General features: G+C 37.2%; 1 protein-coding gene and 2 non-coding genes across 19 annotated transcripts in view; 2 read left to right on the forward strand and 1 right to left on the reverse strand.

Moving 5' to 3' along the window:
• LOC137250593 (uncharacterized) overlaps positions 1 to 13,273 on the reverse strand; it is an 856,443-nt gene that overhangs the window by 332,744 nt on the left and 510,426 nt on the right. The gene's annotated exons all lie outside the window — the stretch shown is intronic.
• TRNAG-UCC (transfer RNA glycine (anticodon UCC)) lies at positions 212 to 283 on the forward strand. The gene has a single exon. It is a non-coding gene; the product is annotated as a tRNA-Gly (tRNA).
• On the forward strand, positions 810 to 891 carry TRNAS-UGA (transfer RNA serine (anticodon UGA)). The gene has a single exon. It is a non-coding gene; the product is annotated as a tRNA-Ser (tRNA).

The raw sequence follows: 13,273 nt of genomic DNA on the forward strand, positions 1-13,273 counted from the left end.
AAAAGTCAAAAAACTCAAATTTTGCAGGCTCCAAAATTATTTTTTTGGGTATGGTTAGTGGAACTTTTTTTCCTGATTCCAAAACCTATCGAAAAATCGATGGCGCGATATAACCCTTTCGTCCATGTAAATCAACCCAGCTTAATGTGTACATATATACAATTTTGCAAACGACGCAACCAGCTTCGCATATGTCGAAATGAAACTTATAGCGTCGGTGGTGTAATGGTTAGCATAGTTGCCTTCCAAGCAGTTGATCCGGGTTCGATTCCCGGCCGACTCACACAAAATTTTTTTATGGTCTACTTTTTTTTAATTTTTCAGTATAAGTGTTTTTTTTTAAATCGATTAGTTCAGGAAAAAAAGACAAAAAACTGAGATTCTATAAATAGTTTTAACTGGGTAATCTTGAAGTTTAAAAAAATGGTATGAATTGGAATACAAAATATGGGGTGTTTAAATTAACCTTATATGTTTTGTGATTCTCTTTCTTTCAGAAAAGGTACATATATACATAAATTTGCACTAATTGAAAATTTATTATTGTTTTCAAAATAGTTTTATAAGGCATGCTTATAATTTTCATTATTTAATTTTTTCTACTATTTATATTCTTCTTCGAAGTTATTACTGCAATAAGTGTAGTATTTTTTCCTGCATTTCAGTTTCTTTTCGCTTGATCCTTTCCTCTCTAACTCGCTCTCGCTCTTTATACATAGCTCTTTGCAACTGTTATTTGTATAAGTAATACACAACTGTACAGATCAACCCTCTTTGCATATGCGCACTTAACCATATATATTTTCAAGGCTGCGGTGTCCGAGCGGTTAAGGAGATGGACTTGAAATCCATTGGGTTTTGCCCGCACAGGTTCGAATCCTGTCCGCAGCGTTACAATTTTTTTTTTGTTTATTTTTTTAATTTATAAAAAAAATATTTATTTAAATAAATTATTAACTTAAAAAATATAGCTTTACATCTACACTCAGGGAAAACATTGTAAAATCAATGAAAATGTGCTTAAATCAACCAAAAACGTATTTAAAAGTGATGTAAATATGCAAATTTTTATTTTAAAAATGTGCATTATAACATTGTAAAATCAAGTAAAAAAATGTTTGATTTAATCCGAAAGTCAAATGGGTTTTAGTGTAATCTCATTTGCAATAATTTCGTCAATAAAAATGCTTATAAGGTCGTCACGGTTCCTATTAGTCAAATGTTGATTTTTTTTGTATGATTCCAAGATTAGTTTCCCCTTGTAAGTTTCTTGAAGTAAACTCGTTAAATCCTATTGCAACTAATATTGTCGTTATTATAAAAGAATTTAGATCAAAAAGAAATTAATTTAAATTACTTTTCTGGCACACTTGGTCGAATATGATGCTTGACTTGATGACATAAAATTATTACTTTCCAACCATTCAGTTAATTTGCTTGGCATCGACATGGTTTCATCATCTATTCCATACTATAAACAAAATGAACTATGAGAAGGAAAACAGGGTTTTAAATACTATATATATATACATGTCTCTTTTTTCCTCCAAATGAATAATTTCTCTCTAAACTCAACGCGTAGGCCCATCGGCGGAATAACTTCCTGAATGTCAACTCTTTTAGAAATTAAAGGCTTCTAAATGTTATCTGCGAAGCTGCATTTCGTGGTGGAATATAATGATAGAAATTAATTACCTTGATTAAAATATTATTTGTGAAATCATTTCTCACTTTTTAGGAATGGCAAGACATTCTCCAAATCAAACTCTTTTAGCAGCGCTAATAGCTTTTCCTCATCGTCATTTTCAACCACTTCTGTAGTATTAACAATCACACCTTCTAAATTATCACATACTTCTGATTCAACGTTATCGAAATTAAAAATACAATCGCCAATATGTAAAGAATTATTCATTTTGTTCACAAAATATTAAAGAAAGTACGCGAAATTTACTTTTTGATCAAAATTTACAGCAAACAACAACAATGAACTCACGCAACTGCTTCTTCTTGCAAATGTATGAGCGTTGCCAGAAATTTAACTACGAGCATGTTTAAAATAAAAATGTTTATATTTGCAGCAAAGTTTTCATTTTTGATTTAAGTGTGGAAAGTTGTAAGCTCAAGACATTTCTAAAATAAATACGAGCATATTGAAATTGAAAATGCAGATTTTTAAATCAAATATAAAACATTTTCAAATGCAAAATGCATTTTTATTTTAAAAATTCCATTTTTAATTTAAAGATGTTTTCTTTGTTTTGAAATTTTTAATTTTTAAAACGAGAATGGCCTCGTTTAAAACGTGCATGAGAAGAATAAAAACTTTGTTTTTGATTTAAAATGCGACTTTTCTCTGAGTGTAGTATATTTTTTCTGTACGTGTGTTTGTGACTGAATTCCTCCTAAACAACTGGACCAATTTTGATAAACTTCTGTGTGTGTGTTCATGGGGATTTGAGTGTACTTTAGATTCACAATTTTCTTTCTTATATTTATGGGAAGTGAGAAAGGGGCCGACCTGTTCAAACAAATATTTATTAATGGTGCGAGTTCCTTTAAATTCGGTACAGGTGACTTCCTTAGCTAGCTTATTATTTGAGAAACTTTAGTTTCCGCAAAAAAGAGCAGGGGCCGCTCTTTTCTACAAAATCGTATATATTGTACGAGTTGCTTGAAACTTGGCACAGAGCTACCTTCCTGACAGTTTTGTTAATCGAGAAATTTTTCTTTTCGGAAAGTGGACCGATCTATACGAAAAAACTATATTTATGGTGCGATTTGCTCGAAGTTCACTCTACAGGCTTAACTTTCGGGACCGTTTCTTTTCGGAAAGTAGGCCAGGACGCTGCAATTTGTTTGAAATTTATTATTTAGGCAGCCACTCGAATAGGGTAAAGTTGCATATAAAAGCGAATACAAAATCTGTTGTTAACTTTATAACTCAAGATCGGATGCACCAATTTTAAAAATCATGAGTGCATAAGTCTCGTCAAGAGTTGGGGATTGCTTGCATGTGGGTTTATGGATATCAAATAGGATAAGAGAAGGGTGATAAGAAGAAACATAGAAAAAGGACGAAAGAGAAGAAAGAAAGTTAAAGTAGGAAATGGAGAAAGCGCGAGGCGAAGGTAGGAAGGAGAGGAACTTAGAGAAGGAACGGAGATGAAGTAAAATGTAGGAGGGTTGAGGGAGAAGAACTAAGTGGAAGTAGAAGAGGGAAAATCGAGAAAGTAAAAGGGGAAATATACAGAGGAGGGATGAGGAAAGAAGGAGAGGGATGCAAGAAGGAGCTACAGTTTGACAAATACATTTGTTTACTGTGAAATAAGAAACCGAATATAGACAAATATTATCGGGCAGAAGATCGTCTGAATTGTCTATCTATATCTTGTATAGTTCCGCGATGATAGCGACAAATATTGAAATCGGCCGGTCAGATGAAGCAATTATTTCATATTTGGTATAGAAATTCCATTCATGAGGATACTAAAAGTAAGGAGTCTAAGTTCGGGCGAAAGTGAACATTGTATACCTAGCGGTGTCTCATACATAGATATATTAAGGGTACTTTTAGAGAGAAGCGTCAACTAAACTAAATGATAGGAGAGCTGAAGCAAACTACCTATACACATGAAATTATCATCTCTCGTAAGCAGCTTTAAAATAGTTACAGTCAATGTTCTTACCGAATCTTGTTTAATTTGTTCACATTTTGTTGTTAAGAGTTTTTTGAATATTTTAATAAAAAGGACGGCCACCGTGGTTCGGTGGTAGCGTGCTCCGCCTACCATACTGAGGGTCCTGAGCTCAACTCCCGGGCAAGGTTGAACTGGCCTATCAATAAAGACCTCACGTAGACTGAATGTTTGCATAATGCTCAGAACAAAAGTTTTTCAATTCGAAAAAACGGTTTTCTAATCGAGGTCGCTTTTTAGGTAAAATTCATCTGCGTTGCAGATTCCGTTCGGAGTCGGCATAAAACTTGTAGATCCCGTTCCGCCAATTTGTAGGGAAATTTTCCTCAAAAAAAAAAAAAAAAAAAAAAAAAAAAAAAAAAAAAAAAAATAAACAAAAAATAACTATAAACAGATCGTATATTTTTCCAGTCGTGCCGGGAGCATGACTGTTTTGAGTCGGTTTAATATTGAAAAACTATTAATTAGCCATCGATTTGTTACTAAAAAGTTATCGATTAGTTATCAAAGAGTTATGTGCTTATTATCGAAAAAATATCGATTAGTTCGAGTGTAGTAACCGAATTGCTGTCAAAAAATACCGGTTTATTATCAAAAAGTTATCGAATTACTTCAAAATGCTATCGATTTATTATCGAAAAAATATCGATTTTTTTTCATATGTTATCCATTTAAAATCTCTTCGAAGATTATCGCGCCTTACATTTTTATCCGTTTGTTATTCAGAAGTTATCAGAAAAATATCTATTTGTTAAAAGTCACTATTAAGGTTCATTATCGAAGTTACATTGTTATTGTTGTAGTTTCAGTTCCATTGCAGAAATACTGTCATATCTACGTAGAAATTGAAAAATATGCAAAACTTTACTGGATGTCTACCAAGGTTCGGTAAAAGTTAAATAATCACTTGTACTTTTTTCACCAATTTCCTGCCTAAAATACGACGCAGTCCAGTTGGTAAAGTTTTTCTGCCATAACTTCTAGTTTCTTCCTTTCAATTTATTTAATTTGATGTAATAAAAGCGTTTTTCTACGTTGTTGCTGCTTTTAGAGTCGCTGCTGTAATGCAAATTATTGGCTTTTACCGCGCACTTTGCGTAAATAATAACAATAATTGTTGGGTATTTTGCATAGGCAAAAAGCTCAAAATGCCATGGTAAATAAGATGCATGTTGCAACTTCCCGTTTCAACAAAGTGCAATAAAACATATACGAATGCGTGTATGTGTATTTGCAATATAAGTTTGCATAAATGCTCGCATGCAAATTTTGATTCATTTTCTTGTTTGAATGTATGTACATATGTATATGCAACATTTTTGTACACTGCAACAAATGCGTCTCTTGCCATTGCGTTTGTTGCAATGCATTTCAGCGCGCACTAATTGTACAGCTGTTAACCAGTATTTTTACAACGGCACTTGCATCATACACAAAGCAAGAATACTTGAGTACGCGTGCCAGTGATTTGTGCAACGCAATACTACAAACAAATCAAAACAATTTACAACTCGCATGAAATGAAAGAAAAAAATTAAAATGCATACATAGTACGCTTTATATATGCGGCAGCAACAATAAATGTTGGCACTGACTGTTTTGTGTGGCATGCAACATACATGCATTATTTGCATGCGCGATTTATTTACCATGCTAAATAAGTGGTTTGGCCTTTAAAGTGGCGCTTCATTAGAATGCAGTGGCATTGGCGGGCATGATAGAATGCGATTGCTGATGTTGCAAGCTTGTACCTACATACATATGTATGTACGTATGCCTACGCATCAAGCTACATAAACAATACAAAAACAACAAAGTCACTTGAATTTGTGCTAAAAAAGCAGTCTTCTACACGGCAACCACCTGCGTGCGTAAAGGCCTACCAACATATGTATATTCATGTTGCAAAATGTTAGCACAATGTTGCAACAGCAGCAGCATGCCAGGAAATACAACATTTTAGCTGTTTTTATTGTTGTTGTAAAAGCACTTTAATTGGTGAAAAGCGGTATTTATTGCAAAAGTGATACGTTATAGTGTGGTATGTGAATGGCCTTTTAGAGTGAATGTTGCAAGCAGGTGGCGTTTTAAAAATTAAATATATATGGCAACAATTTGGCAATACTTAGATAATAATTGCGCCAAGTTGCTCGAGGAAAGTAGATAGTAAGTTTATATTTTTGTCTTCCTTTTGAAATTAAATTTTTTTAACCTTTTTTATTTCTTTGTCTGCAGATATTCTGGAGGAAGCGGGCTTAAGCTGCAGTCTCGTCAATAAATATATATATTGATGGTCAGGCGACGTTTAAGGCAATAATCTCGCACAAGACTGCATCCTGGAATGCAAAGAAGCATTCGTAAAACTTTACCGAGGCCTGATCATACATCTATACTGGAGTTATTGTATAACATTAGTCCTGGCACCTGATTGGGATTCTTCCTTTTGATCGTCAAGCAAACTCTGGTAACACTATGGACACATTCAGTATATGTGAGGTCTGTATTGACCGGCCAGTTTAACCTATCCTAACCTCTATCTTTGTCGCTTAATTGGTTGATTAATACCTTGTACTAGTCATGTTGTCACTTAAATTGCCTTCTGTTGAAGTCATGACCACCATGTTGCACGCACATTTACTAACAATTCAAAAGTGTCGTCGCTTTTGTGTCGCTCCATGACCCAAATGATAAATGGGTTTGTGGCATTAGCTTTATATAAAGCATAGCAGCAACAGCACAACAACAAAAGCAACGAATATGCTTTTACAACTATTCTGCTACTGATTTATGACATAACATGCCGCTAACTTTTACTTTTCACTTTGTGCAACATGCGTTTACGCATAATGTGCAACACTGCTTGCATATATATATATATATATATATATATATCTATATAACGAAGGCAATGCTGTAGACTTCTTCTAAAATGCCTTATTTTAACAAACACTGGAACGACTTGTTACGTGGAAGGTGTCTGAGATACTTTTTTTTTTAATTTGGATTTCAATTTTTAAATGTAACTGCTTGGGCGGCGATGCGAAAAGTAAAGATATATAAGGATTGGAATTTGAAAAACTAATTGAGATCAACGCTTTAATTTGATAACTCGAATAGCAAAATGTAGCAGATGCGCTAATACGCCTGTACGCTACGTATTTACGCCTTATTTTATAACTTACGCTTAAGGCTGCTATCACGTTCATGACTGCGGCAAAGCTAACATTTATATATTACGCTAGTACGCATTACGGCAAAACGTTTTTAGGCTGCACTATTCTAAGCTGATTCCCCTACGCTAATAAGTATATGCGCTTTACGATATAACGCATATATGTATTTTCTATTTTCTTTATGACGTTAGATATGTCCGCGATACCGGCTACGACAACGATAAAAGTACGGCATTGCACGCTAATACTGTACTTTACACTTTCCTTTACCAGAAATATTTAACTGTTGCAGATATGTTAGTACGCTTTGTGCTACTACGCTATGCATATTCGCTATAATTTGTTAATTTTGTCTATGATAGTAGCTGAATAACTTTCACTTGGTCTCTCTTCGCTACACTCAAATCCGAAATAAAAAGATTTATTGGTTTTTTTTATAAACGTTACAAATTCAAAATTTTATTTTGTTATTCAATATTATTTTTATTTCTTTCCTATTCACTTTCTTCAAACTTGGAAAAAATCAAAGTATTTAAATATGTACATATATATACACGACTTTGTAGTAGGAGCGCGTCCGCGGTTGCCGAGTAATAATTCTTGACTGACGAATGCCATATATAATTGTTGACGATGGTAGTGTATGCGCGTTGGCGCCTTTCCATTCGCCGCGCACGGCTGCGCATAAGGATTTCGCCGCCGTATAAATTATGAAGGAGGCGGCTTAAACAGTAGCCACGAATATTAGTATGACGATAAAATAACTATTCTATATTAGTTTATAATTTGCTACAACGCGTCAAAATGTTTCTACGTTAATATGCTTATACACCCCTAAGTGTACGAATACAGCTATGGCTGCGACAATATCAAAGCTAAAGAATACAAATACATGAGTTCAAGCTAATAAGCGTTTACGCCAATACGCCTTACGCTTGTATGCAACACGTTAGTGTATAATACGCTTATGTGCTTTCGGCTCATGTGTTTTTTGGGTTTTACGCTCATATTCTGCTATGCTCCTTTGATAGTAAGTTCTTACGCCGATACGTTCGTACGATACTACGCTGATATCCTTTCAAACTCATATAGTAGTTGTACCAAATCCTTTATTGTATTGGAGGGTGCTTTTAAATTAAAATTATAACTCCCTGCATTCTGGGTATAAAAAAAATCAAGTACGGTGCATGCAAATATGTTGTTAGCCTACAACTACGACAATTTCATCGATCATGAATACAGCTACGTGAGTTTAAGCTAATACGCCATTAGGCCAATACGCGTGTGCGCAAAGCGTGAGTTTCATAATACGCTTTTACACTTTCAATGTTTCGTGTTCATATTATGCCTCACTTTTGTGATTGTAAGCTCTTACGCTAAAAATTGTCTACCCTACTACTCTGAACAAAAGTTACGCCGAACATTTTATAGTATGGATTCTTTCATCACATTCAGTTCATCAAGCGACATCACCTGAAAGGTCTGCCGTTTTGAACCGTTCTTCAACCGAGTTCTGAGTTATGTCGTAAAAAGTAAATTAATTCCTTTATTGAGTGGCTCAATACTTTTATAAATCTTTACCCAAACGGATGATAAATCAACGGAAAAAGATGAAATGGAATATAATCAGCCGTACAACAAGCAGCAAAAAAACTCCATGAGCAAGTGTGCTTAAACCAAAAATCTTTAAAAATGCCGCTTAAAAAATTGGCAGCTTTGAACGTGCCATACGCTCATTTTTATAAATACTCGCATATTTGCGTAGATAATTGGCCCCTTTTTATCTTCTGCACGCGCCCTTTTTCGCATGCGCACAAAAAATCCATTCGTAGGGGGGTGTGTGTCTGTGTGTGTTGCATGTTGCATACGAGTACTTAAAATGTTAACAATAAGTTTTTCCTCAGCTCCAGCTTCAGCTTCTTGTCTTGTTGTTGGCGTGCTGCTACTCGGCTTGACAGCTCTGCTGATATGGCAAGTAATCGACATGCTTTAGCTACTACCAATGCTGATTTCCGCTGTTGTTGTTGCATATTTTCAAAAATAATTGACATGAACTTTTGTGGCATTTATAGGTGGCAACATTATGCACTCAGCTGCCACAGCGTATTAAAGTGGCTGAAAGACATAACGTGACTGATGCAGTTTTTATTTTTGTTGTAAATTACTTTGCTGCCTCGTCGCTGTTGCAATTACGCATTATACAATGGTGTATGTGCAGTGTGTATATGCGTATGTGCTTTTGGTTTGAGTGACGTAATGCGGGTAACACCTTTGTGACGAATATTTTGGCAAAATACTCAGTATGCATAAATCACGCGCCGTTAGGCTTTTTTACATTTTGCGATATGTTGCGCAATCGTCTAACATTTACATATAAACATATACATGTAGAATTCACATATGTTGCAATTGTGTATGTGGAGGAAATGTGTACTTATTTATACTGTTACGAATATTAGCAAAAATAAGGAGTGCTGCCAGCTCTAAGCCGATCTAAGCAGTGACGTGAATGCACATCAATAATTCAATCATTATGTATCTACATAAACGAATCAATAATTGCGTCTACACATATGTACACATTCCGACGAGCAACATTTACATACAAGGCAGCGAGAGATGAGATGTCACACACCGATGAATTTACTTATACGCTTATGTGTGTGTGGGAGACTGTGAACTACAAACACATGCATATACCTTATCTGAGTTGTCACAAGAGAGAGCAATAATTTGTGCACGTAGTTGTGGCTGGCGATTTTGTAGCCGAAACAACTAGTAACTTCTGGAAATCGAAGAGCCTAGAAGTATGCAGCGTAAACTATAAAAGCGATGCAGGCGAGTAAGAAGGAATTCAGTTTGATTTGAATTGTCAAGCAGTTACGAGTAAGACGATATCTAGCGAGCAATAGCACTATTATTTTGAAAGTCAGTTTCCTTTAAGCTATCAGTTTGGTTATTAAGCTATTCGTTGTACAGTTGGAGTGTTATTGTGAAGTACTTTAATAAAGGCCATTTTGCATTACTACAAATTGGAGTTATTTATTCAACAGTTTAGTGATTCGAACTTAGCAGAGGATTGCAAATAAGAGGATTTGCAAGTAAATTCGTTACAATTGGTGTCAGAAGTGGGATTGTTGAATAAATTCCAGAGGACAACAACGACATGGCAAAGTTCAGTGAATTGAAGATCCAGCAACTAAAGAAGGAGTTGGAGAGCCGTGGATTGAATACAAGCGGCGTTAAACTTGAACTTCAGGCACGGCTACGAGAGGCAATGGAAACGGAAGGAATTGATGTGGAAAAGTATGACTTTCATCTTGATGGCGAGGAAGTAACAAAAGTTGAAGAGAAAAACGAAACATCGCAGACAGTTACGAGCACAGACTTGAACATGATTTTGGCTGCAATATCTGCTCAAACATCGACAATGTCATCACAACTAGAATCGCAGGAGACACGCATAACATCCAAGATTGAAGCACAAGAAACGCGTATGGCAGAAATGTCGACACAGATTACATCCAAGATGGAAACTCAACTGGCAGAGCAGAAGACATATAGGGCATCCCAACTAGAATCACAGGAGGCACGTATTTCAGAAATGACGTCGCAAGTGTCATCTCAACTGGAAGACCAAAAGACATATATGGCATCTCAATTGGAAGCGCAAGAGGCACGTATGTCTGAAATTTCGGCAGAAATTTTGGAACAGGTATCATCAAAACTGGAAGCGCAGGATGCAAAAATGGCTCAATTTCAGGCAGAAGTAGATGATTTAAAAGGTCGTATGGAGCAGTTACAACTAAATCGCCCAGCTGTTTCAGCGAGTAATCCAAAGGTAAAGACACCATCCTTTGACGGTTCTGTTCCTTTTCAGGTCTTTAAGCTACAGTTTGAGAAGACCGCAGCAGTGAACCAATGGAATGCTGAAGATAAAGTTGCAGCTCTGTTCGTGGCACTGAAAGGGCCTGCCGCGGAAATCTTACAGACCATCCCAGAGTACGAGCGGAACCATTACGAAACATTGATGAGCGCTTTAGAGAGACGTTACGGAAGCGAGCATAGGAAACAGATATTCCAAATTGAGTTGCAAAACCGCTACCAAAAAGCAAATGAGACATTGCAGGAGTTTGCTTCAGATATTGAAAGATTGGCTCATCTTGCAAATGCGGACGCACCCGTGGAATACACTGAAAGGGTAAAAATCCAGAGTTTCATAAATGGCATACGGGACGTGGAAACGAAGCGAGCTACATACGCAAACCCAAAGCTGACATTTGCTGAAACGGTATCACATGCATTGACTCAGGAAACGGCCTCACTATTGAGTAAACCAGCATACAAAGCTCATCGTGTAGAAGTGGAAAGACCAGATTGGGTAGACACTATTTTGGAAGCACTGAAGGGATCACAACAGAAAAATGCCGGAGTTATTAAATGTTTCAAGTGTGGCAACCCAGGTCATATGGCACGACATTGCAGCAGCGGTCCCAATAGCTCCAACAATGTGGGTGGTCGTAAACGCAGAGCAGAAGGTGATGAGCAAATATCCAAGACCACTCAATCGTTAAACTAAATCGAGTCAGCCGCAAGGGGCGACAGCTGGCTCCCGCAATTGAATGCCCCATAATCTCTATCTCGCAGATTGGAAGAAGATCGAGCAATCTTACTGTTGGAGGACATGTGGACGGAAAGGAACGGTTACTGACTGTAGATACGGGTGCATCTCATTCCATCATTCGAGCGGATTTAGTCAACAAAAAGATAAGACCATTGCTTGGAGCAAGATTACGTACAGCCACGGGAGAGGACACCCAGGTAATTGGAGAAGTAGAATGTGAAGTCGCAATTGGGAACGTCACGGTAGTACACAATTTTATAGTGGCAGAAATTGTTGATGAAATCATAATTGGAGTCGACTTCTTAATCGACCAGGGCATCAAGATCGACATGCAAAGCAAGACGATGCGATATAAAAACATGGATGTACCACTTAATTTCGCCTACGAGAGAGGCTACAGCAGTAAACGAGTGCTGGTGGAAGAGAGTCAGCAAATACCACCAAAATCCGAAGCAGTCATCTGGGCAAAGGTTGATGGAGATTGTGGGACAAACAAATTGTGGGTTGTCGAAGCAGCAAACAAATCAGCTCTAAACATACTTGTAGGAAAAACCCTGGCTATGACACAACAAGATGGTCGTATTCCGGTAAGAGTACTCAATGAGTTCAAGTCACCACTCAAACTGACTAAAGGAGCTATTTTGGGAAGATGCCAAGAGGCTGAAGTAGTTATTAACTGTGAACAACTCCAGGAACACGTTTCAGCTAGTAATACTGATCTTTCAAATGACATCACGGCATGGATGCAGGGGCTAGAGAAAGCATATCAGAGTAAGGCAAAACAACTGCTCCTAAAGTACGCGAACATATTTGACCAGGATGATTCTAAACCAGGCCGCACCAACGTTGTGAAACATCAAATTGACACTGGCGATGCGAGGCCGATCCGTCAAGCTCCACGTAGTGTTCCACTGGCGCAGCGGGAAGTTGTGAGTCAAATCATTCAAGAAATGAGCGACAGCGGCGTCATCGAAACATCAGCTAGTCCATGGAGCTCACCGGTAGTACTTGTAAAAAAGAAGGATGGAAAAATGAGGTTTTGCGTGGACTACCGGAAGTTGAATGACGTAACGAAAAAGGATAGCTACCCATTGCCAAGAATTGACGACACTCTGGACTCGCTATCTGGTACGAAATGGTTTTCCACGCTGGACTTGAAAAGCGGCTACTGGCAAGTGGAGGTGAAGGAGGAAGATAAAGAGAAAACAGCCTTCAGTGTCGGTGATGGTCTTTGGCAATTTACAGTGATGCCTTTTGGACTTTGTAATGCACCAGCTACTTTTGAGAGACTCATGGACCAGGTACTGAAAGGACTACATTGGAAAACATGCTTGGTGTACCTGGACGACATCATCGTATTGGGCAAGAACTTTGATGAACATCTTAAGAATTTGGAGGAAGTTTTCCAGAGAATAGCTGGCGCTGGTCTGAAGTTAAGTCCCAAAAAGTGTGCGCTGTTTAAAAAGGAAGTCAATTATTTGGGTCACAAGGTAACGACAGAGGGCATCTGCACTGCGAACGAAAAAATAGAGGCTGTAAAGGATTGGCCAAGACCACAGAACCTACATGAATTGAGAAGTTTTCTTGGGCTGTGCACATATTACCGCCGATTTGTACCAAATTTTTCCAGCGTAGCCCATAGCCTCCATGAGCTTACAAGAAAAAATAAAGCTTTTGAATGGAAGAAGGAGCAAGAAGTGGCTTTCCAAACATTGAAGGAGCGTTTGTGCACTGCCCCAATGTTAGCATATCCGATTCCAGGAGCAACATTTATTCTA

The sequence above is a fragment of the Eurosta solidaginis genome, chromosome 4 (genome assembly GCF_040869045.1).
Source record: "Eurosta solidaginis isolate ZX-2024a chromosome 4, ASM4086904v1, whole genome shotgun sequence".
NCBI classification, from domain to species: Eukaryota; Metazoa; Arthropoda; class Insecta; order Diptera; family Tephritidae; genus Eurosta; species Eurosta solidaginis.